Source organism: Hyla sarda, chromosome 1 (genome assembly GCF_029499605.1).
Source record: "Hyla sarda isolate aHylSar1 chromosome 1, aHylSar1.hap1, whole genome shotgun sequence".
Taxonomy (NCBI): Eukaryota; Metazoa; Chordata; class Amphibia; order Anura; family Hylidae; genus Hyla; species Hyla sarda.
The window spans coordinates 529181213-529190019 of record NC_079189.1 but is presented as its reverse complement, the minus strand read 5'-3'; the positions used below and the strand labels follow the sequence as shown (position 1 = coordinate 529190019).

Here is an 8807-nt window from a genome sequence, read left to right as displayed (position 1 = left end):
GTCGCTCCCCCCGTTGTGCATGGGGTTTCGGAGGCAGTGGTCGCCGCCCGGCACTGTGCCAGTGTCAGTGTCAGGTTAGGGACCCACTCTAACGAGGTGGCCTTGACGTGGCGAGTGGGCTTGTACTTTTTTATCAAAATGTATACTAACAACCTGTTAGTTTTTGAAATTATGCTGAGAAGCAAGTCGATCAAATTACAAATGATGGATGTGCGGCTATGTTTCTCTTTTTGTGTTGCACAAAATTAAGAGAACATGTCAGTTTTATCGTTAAGTGCACTCCGTTAAAATAAAACCCTCCAAAATTTGAAACAAATTGCCTTTTTTTAATTACCTCCTTTTATTTTATTTTTTTAGTTACATTACATTTTTAGGTACATTTTAGGGCAAAAGAAAGGTGTAATTACAAAGTATAAGTAAGTGGTTGCACAAAAAACAAGCTTTCATATGGCTCTGTGGATTGAAAAATAAAACAGTTATGGCTCTTAGAAGGTGAGGAGAAAAAACGAAAAGAAAAAATGAAGCTGCCTGTTTCCTTAAAGGAGAACTGAGGCAAAACTAAATTTATCCTCTATCCACAGGATAGGGGATAAGAAGCTGATCACAGGGGGGTCTGACCACTGGGACGCCGGCTCTCGCAGAGTGTGTTGTCTACTGATAGATGGCACGTCCCTCATTCATTTCTATGAGAGTGCTGATGATTCCCAAGTGCTGTACTCAGGTCATTTTAGCTCTTCTGTAGGAAATGTAGGCGCCTGCAGCATGCGCTTCACACTGTGCGCCAGGTCCCGTCCTGGGTCCAGTGCTCGGCCCCTCTCGAGATCAGCTACTTATGTCTTATCCTGTGGATAGGGCATAAGTTCATTTTTGACAGATATCTCCTTTAAAGGAGAACTCCAGCCAAATGAAATTACCTTTATTTAGCTGCACATGTTAAAGTTGTTTAAAACTTTGCAATGTGAAGTGTAGGGCTACATTCACATCACAATTTTGCCATACTGTTTTGAATCAGTTTTTGTTTTGGAAAACTTATGCCTCAAAAACTGACAAAACTGTATGCAATTGTGCTTAATACAGTTTCTATTGACTACAATATTATAAAAACTGTAAACGATTTTTATAAAGGACACACTGGACACAAAACTGTGGTCGACTGCAGTTTTGTGCACAGCGGGAAAAAAACACAAAACTGTACAAGTAAAAAAACAAAACTGTATACATCTTGTTGTGTATGTTTTTGTATGGAAGGTCAATGTATATGGTTGTCTACATTTTTTAATACAAAACCGTATACAGGAACTGTATAGCAAAATTGTTATGTGAATGCACTTTAATCTTTTCTGAGCACATACCCTGTTTCTCTCCAGGCAGGAAGTCCAGGAGATCTTATCACACTGATCACTAGTGTACCTTAGATGACACTTCACTCTCCCTTCTCCCCAGCTCAGAGAGCTGACAGCTTCAGTGTGCCGTGTTTGAGTGTCCCTGATTGGCTGGAGAGCAACACAACCCCTCCCCCCTTCCATCTGGCCAGAGGAAGCAGGTTTTGACTGCGAAACAGCTTGTTGACTGAAGGATCGTGGAGGCCGATGGGTCTGTCTTTTGGTCGATGTTCACAAAAGCGTTTTAACTACGATGGAAAAAAAAGTTACGTTTTACTAAGGGTGAGTGCCCATTTTCTCTTTTATAAAAATATAATAATATTTTTTGGTTGCACTGTAAATTTTATGGAAAAATGAAAGGTGTCATTGCAAAAGTACAATTGATCATGCAAAAAACAAACTCTCATATGGATCTGTGGGTGAAAAAATAAAAGTGGGGGCATCTACCTGATTGGGGGTGGAAAATTACCTTCCTACTAGGGTCTTTTACCAAATGGAGGAATTCCCTACCTATCTACCGACTTACTGGGGACATCTACTTAATATGTGGGGTTACCTACCTACTGGGGGCTTCTATGTAATAGGGGGGAGTTATTCACCTACTGGGGCCATCTACCTAATGGTGAGAACTACCCATCTACTGGGGCTTCTAACTTATGAGAAAATTATCTACCAACTGGGGGCATCTACTTAATGAGGGGGAATTAACTACACACCACCTGTTTAATATTACCATCATACTTTTACTGACCAAATTTAGTATACAGAGACAAACATTATCAAAATACCAGGGAAAAATATACTGCCATACCATGACCACCCCATATTGACTGTATAATATCACCATTCCGTTACTAAATAAAATACACTATACACAGACCAATATACTCTCCATTCAGTGACCATATAGTCAGTGCTGTATTTGTCATTAGTTATCCGTGATTCCTTTAAATCTTGGGATAACCCCTTAAGTATGCCGTGAAATTACATTTTTGTGTTTTCATTTTTGAATCCACTGCTTTTAAAATCCACTTTAACTTTACATATACAGAAGCAAATGAGGGCTTGTTTTATGCGGGACCAATTGTTCTTTGTAAATACATCACACATTTTACCACAAAAGCTACAGTGAAACAAAAAAATAGTAATTTGAGGGGATTGAAAATAACTTAATTTTGGGGAATTTCATTTCTATAAAGTACACTTTAAGGTTATAAAGACACATTATCTTTACTCTGTACGTCATTACGATTACAACGATAAGTTTGCACTAAGAAATAAACAGTTTAAGTAAATCCGCTAACCTGTTTCCTCTTATTCAGGTGAACCAGTAGTTACAATCACTGCTAGTTTATAAAACCATGGAGAAGCAGTGCCCCAATCCTATCCTTTTGTCTCTGTTGTGTGTGGAGTGTCCGGATATCTTAAAACTGTAATACGTTGCCTTTATTTTTCTGAAAGTCTCATATAATTGGAATAAATTATGATATAATAAATTGTAATATATGTTATATAATTATTATTTCAGAATAACTTATGCAATATGTATGGGTATATTTATGTGGTCCTCCAGCCGCTGTCATTGTGGCAAGGCTCTAATTCTGTATATAGATGACATTCCGTGAGAAAATTCCCACCATACAAGTGTAAAGTCAGCTCCACCGCACTCTTCTCCAGCCGTCAAGACTGGAATGTCACTGGAATTCCTTCTCATTTCTCCTCTTAAGCCAATTTTTTTAATAGAAGAAATAGATGTCTATCTACTGTTTCCTTATTTTTTGCAGGAAAGACTAGGGTTGTTGACTTCCTCTCTCCTCCCTTCCTTCCTTCTTTCCGAAGGTACTCATCTGAAAAAGGAGAAGCAAATGATTGTTCCTGTTCTCTTTCTTAAGTCACTTTTATACACTGTCCTCACTGAACTGTGCACCAAATCTCACTAACAGGGAGCGTGAAAGGACAAGACATTGAAAAAAGGGCACTAAGAGCATCAGTGAGAAGACACTGCCCTCCCTCCTCAGGGATCAGTAAGTAGATTTCCTGCTTACACTCTAAAGACATGAAGATCATGAGCGACAATATATAGAACTAGATGTGGGATTCTTACGATCAGATTATATAATTGGTATGTATACAACACACAGAGATATTATTTATAGCCACACATTTTTCCCCTTGGTATCTAACCATGGGGGAGATTCTAGATTTTAACATCATTCTTTAACTGGTCAGTAAAGGTATGCTTGTGATCTGCAAAAATATTTCACATACAACAAATATCTTTTTTTTTTCTATGTCAAATGTATATTTATACATTTTCCAGACTAGCACAAATATATTATCATACAGATCAGTGTGTGTCAATGTTTGCAAGTCAAGTAGCTTATTTGAACCAAATGCCCTTCAGTTTATCAAAATTTTGAGCACAATTTTTTTTTAATTGACACTGCAATATGATAAACCCATTTTTACCATGCACAGATGATTTAATATCCCAATATGGTACTCAATCCACCAATGTTTACATGCAGTTAGATTTGCTAGAGATTGCTTGCCTACGTTAGTCATTAATGCCCCAATCAACACTACCATAGAGTGCCCAAATAATTATATATATATATATATATATATATATACACACATATAAACAAATCCTTACACGTGCACGCATACATTAAGGCATGCACATGGATAAATACATATATCTTGAAGAAGCATGGTCCTCTAGCATGCTTGAAAGGTTGCTGAAACGTAGCTGTCCTTGCACTTTCTGATGGAATAAAAAGCCACCTTTTTTTCACCATACCTGCCGTGTGCTGTGGGCTTCTATTTGTTTTTGTATGGAGGACTTCTGACCAGGGTCCATAGTCCCTGCAAACACCACCTTCATCTTATTTGGCTCCACTGCTTTCCTGTCTTATCTATCTATCTATATATCTAAAAAATCCAAATAGAAGCAGCACATCAAGCAATATTGGCTGATAATAGATGCGGGGTGCTCGCATACTTGGAGCCTGGGTCCACTGGTTCCTTAATCCAGAAATGCAAAATAGCCAGTGTGAGGCTGGCGAAACGTTGTGTATTGCACGTTATGGAATAAACCATCAACTTTGATTGCATCTGTGGTGTGCTGCATTCTATTTTGCATATCTATATATCTATCTATCTATCTACAAAACCAGAGGATGAAGCAGCACACCTTAAGAACTTTGGTAGAAAGCTTGGTGCAAGTCAGGCGATGTTTGATGATGCCTGATGATGGCTGCTATGTGGCAGTTGAAACGTCGCTTAATGTTTTTCATGGAATAAAACACTACTCACTTTATTTCACTACTCTGGAGTGTTTTTTGGCTATCTATCTATCTAGATAGAAGAGATGGAGCCGCACAACCAGAAAGAGGGAGCGGTGATGGGTGCCAGCAGGTCGTTGTCCCAGGTTACGGGTCAATTCTTGATAGCCAAATCACAAAAATTCTGCAGCACTCCAAGTAATGTGCGGTATACAATATATTAATATATTATTTTGGTACAGATTACTTAGAGAAATGTAATAGATATCACACACATATACAGTAGAGAGATAAGATGCAGATAGATAATAAATATTTGAAATACATGTTTAGTTAAAATACATAAGAATTTGGTAGATAGATAGATAGATAGCCATATAAAAAAAATTCTGCAGCACTCCAAGTAACATGAAAAAGTGATGAAATGTATTAGCCTGACAGCACAACGACATTTCAGCTGCCCACCTGCAGCCTTTTTCAAGCTTGAGAAAGGCTTCAAGTGGGCAGCCAAAATGTCGCTATGCTGTCAGGTTAATACATTTCATCACTTTTTCATGTTACTTGGAGCGCTGCAGAATTTTTTCTATCTATCTCTCTACCAAATTCTTATGTATATTTAACTAAACATGTATTTCAAATATTTATTATCTATATGCATCTTATCTCTCCACTATATATGTGTGTGATATCTATTACATTTCTCTATGTAATCTGTACCAAAATAATATATTAATATATTGTATACCGCACATTATCTATCTACAGTTTCATAATTATTTGAATTGTCTGCTTTATTCTCTTTCTATCACTATACATAATGAAGTATTTGCTGTCTATCTATCTCTCTTAAATCTTAAAGCGTTACTGTCAAAACAACTTCTGAAATTTCAATCCGACGTGTCAAAAGTTATTGATCCCACCAGGTCTTTCCTGAGACTTGCTGCGATAGTGGGTTATTAGCCAGGGAAGTGGGCTGCATTGCACTCTGTTCCCTGGCTAGCTGAGGGATCAGTCCATAGACTTCTATTCAGAGAAATGTATGGGTCTCTTGGCCAGTTGGGATTGGAGCACAATGCCGCCTGCTTTCCCGGCCAATAACTCGGAATTTTAACGACTTGTGAAAAGTTGTTTTTGACGACAGTAACACTTTAAGCATGTATTTCCATTTCTTTCCATTATATTTGTCATATCTATTTCTTTTCTATGTATTTAAATGATAAATCTCAATAGGTTACATATATATGTTTCTCTACACAATATATCATCTATCTACCTATCATTTTGTAACGATTTTAATTGATTGCTTTAATAGTTATATATTACTACAACACAGTTAATGCTCGTGCATTGTGGTTGGTAAATCCACGATAAGTAAATGTGAGCCTGCCTGGGATAAACATATATCTATAAAAAGGAAATGATATAAGGGCAGACTAGATGGTCTAGGCTAATGTATCCCAAACGCGGTCCTCAAGTCCCCCCAACAGGTCATGTTTTCAGGATTTCCTTAGTTTTTCACAGGTGATATAACTGGTGATGCCTGGTTCACTGATCAGAATTATATCAACTGTGAAAGACCAAGGAAATCCTGAAAACATGACCTGTTGGTGGTACTTGAGGACCGCGCTCAAGGAAACACTAGTCTAGGTGGACGTTTTCTGTCCTCAGTCTTTCATGTTTCTATTCTTCTATAGAAGTGTTCTTCAGACAGTGGCTGTCACATATGTTGTATCCCTACAGGTGCCCTGTTGCAGCTTCAAGTACTATTGTTCATAAACATTTAGAGATCGATCTATCTATCTGCAAATCTCAAGCATGTTCAGTACTTATTTTATATGTACTTATTTTACTTTATCTGCACAATATATATTCCATCCCCTATCTTTCATTACACCTGTCTCAGATCAATATTTACTTTTAATTGTCTACTTTGTTATTAGTATATTGCTATAACATAATAATCGGACTGGGAAAATTTATATATATAATAATTATTATATATAAAGAACAGTCCTCAAGAGACAGGGAAATCGAAAAGGGAAGGAAGGAAAGAAATAGAAAAAAGAAGAAAAAAAAGGTCAAAAAAAGGAGAAAAGAAGAGAAAGAAATAGAGGGAAAAAGGGAGAAAAAAATTGACAAAATAAGGGAATAGAGAGTAAGAAAAAAGAAAGAAAGTATGAAGATAGATGTATTTACTGGTATAACCGAAATTAGGATGGGAGCAAAATTATAAAAATGACATTTAATAAAATGGTGCAATTTACATCTGTGCAGAGCCCTTACACAAGATGTGATAAAATACAATATCGATAAAAAAGGTAATAAAATCAGCAACTGAATAATAAATACAAAGTCTGAAGATGAAGATAATGAGTTTATGGTTCCAATAAAGTGATGTCCGTACTCAACTCTAATGGGGAGTAACTCATTATTGCGGACTGCAGGTATTATCATTCCAGCATTACCATATGGATGGACATTTATCAACGGGTTTAGTCAGGTTTTCTTTACTGTAATTGTCGCAAAATTGTCGCAACTGCGACTACGTGTGTTTTCGTGCGACAATTTGCATGAACAACAAGAAAAGCAAGAAAATTCAAACTTGCTTACGTAGTAAAATTTTCAAAATGGATTTGCTTTAGTCAGGTATTTATCAAATGCGACAGTCGCAACTGCGCAAAAAAAAAAGTCGCAACAAGGTTAAAAATTTACAAAATTTACTCCAGCTCAAACATGGAGCAGAAAAGGCTACTACCAAAGTAAAAAAGGAAAAATTGCTTACGTGAAAGAAAATTATCAACAGGCTGAAACCAGTTGATAAATAAGTCGCACATAAGCAAAAAAATTAGTAAGGAAAAGGTTACTAAAAAAAGGAATTCATAAGCAAACAGTGATAAATGTCCCTCATTGTCTCTACCATCACTGTGAACACTCTGGCAATATTATCCCCTGCACCATCAATGGGATACAAGAAAGTTATATTTTTAGATTACTTAAAGACATTTGCTGCACGGACATCACTTTTTTGAACCATAGACTCATTGGGGGAGATTTATCAAAACCTGTGCAAAGGAAAAGTTGCCCAGTTGCCCATAGCAACCAATCAGCTCGCTTCTTTCATTTTGCAGAGGCCTTGTTAAAATGAAAGAAGTGATCTGATTGGTTGCTATGGGCAACTGGGCAACTTTTCCTCTGGACAGGTTTTGATAAATCTCCCCCATTATCTTCATCTGCACCAACAGACTTTGTATTTATTATTCAGTTGTTGATTTTATTACCTTTTTTATCAATATTGTATTTTTATCACATCTTGTGTAAGGGCCCTGCACAGATATAAATTGCACCATTTTATTAAATGTCATTTTTATAATTTTGCTCCCATCCTAATTTCGGTTACACCAGTAAATTCATCTATCTTCTCTCACTCATACTTTTCTTCTTTCTTTTTTCTTTCTCTCTTTTTTCCTCTATTTCTTTCTCTTCTTTTGTCCTTTTTTCGTCCTTTCTTTTTTTCTTCTTTTTTCTCTTTCATTCTCTTTCCTTCCTTCCCTTTTCTATTTCACTGTCTCTTGAGGACTGGTGCTTATATATAATAATTATATATATATATAAATGTTCCCACATATTCTTAGGTCTTTGGGATATAGACCTACCCAGTTAACCTTGGGTCAGTGGCTGAGTGAGCTACACAATTCTTTATTTCTATAATCATGGGACGGTTTGCTTTTTATTCTTCTATTTTGTGCTTAGGATCAATCAGCCTTAGTTTATCTATCTATCTACAAAATCCAAAAAGAACATCACTTCCAGCAGGGTAAACAAATAAACAAAATATAGATGGTGCAGGAGCCCTTGTCAGGATAAGGTAGATAGAAAAAAAGGCTAGATGAGCCAGCTGAAAAGTTATTCTGTACACTACTTTGATAGAATAAAACAACTTTTTTTTTCACTTAGAAACATGTGTGCTACAGTTATCCCTATTTATCTATTCATCTATCTATCTAATTTATCTATCGATCTAATCTATCTATTTATTTATCTATCTATCTCTTATTTATCTAATCTATCTACAGTATCTATCTATCTATCTGTCTATCTCTCTCTATCTATCTATCTATCTATCTATCTCTTATCTATC

The 8807-nt window shown here is 36.3% G+C and overlaps 1 protein-coding gene and 1 long non-coding RNA gene across 4 annotated transcripts in view; one reads left to right on the top strand and one right to left on the bottom strand.

Moving 5' to 3' along the window:
- Window positions 1-340: 340 nt before the first annotated feature.
- Window positions 341-7752, bottom strand: LOC130291270 (uncharacterized). 2 transcript variants are annotated; one of them, XR_008847859.1, is made up of 3 exons: window positions 7732-7752; window positions 2687-3229; window positions 341-1630 (listed from the first exon to the last, which is right to left on the bottom strand). It is a non-coding gene; the product is annotated as an uncharacterized LOC130291270 (long non-coding RNA). The 2 variants fall into 2 exon arrangements; XR_008847857.1 differs by lacking the exon at window positions 7732-7752 and adding an exon at window positions 4186-4372.
- ZNF366 (zinc finger protein 366) overlaps window positions 3250-8807 on the top strand; it is a 47747-nt gene continuing 42189 nt past the window's right edge. The window contains exon 1 of one of the 2 annotated variants that reach the window (XM_056539757.1): window positions 3250-3406. The gene's annotated coding sequence lies outside the window, so the exon portion shown is untranslated. Of the gene's footprint in view, window positions 3505-8807 lie in introns of both variants that reach the window. The other variant, XM_056539764.1, reaches the window with a different exon arrangement.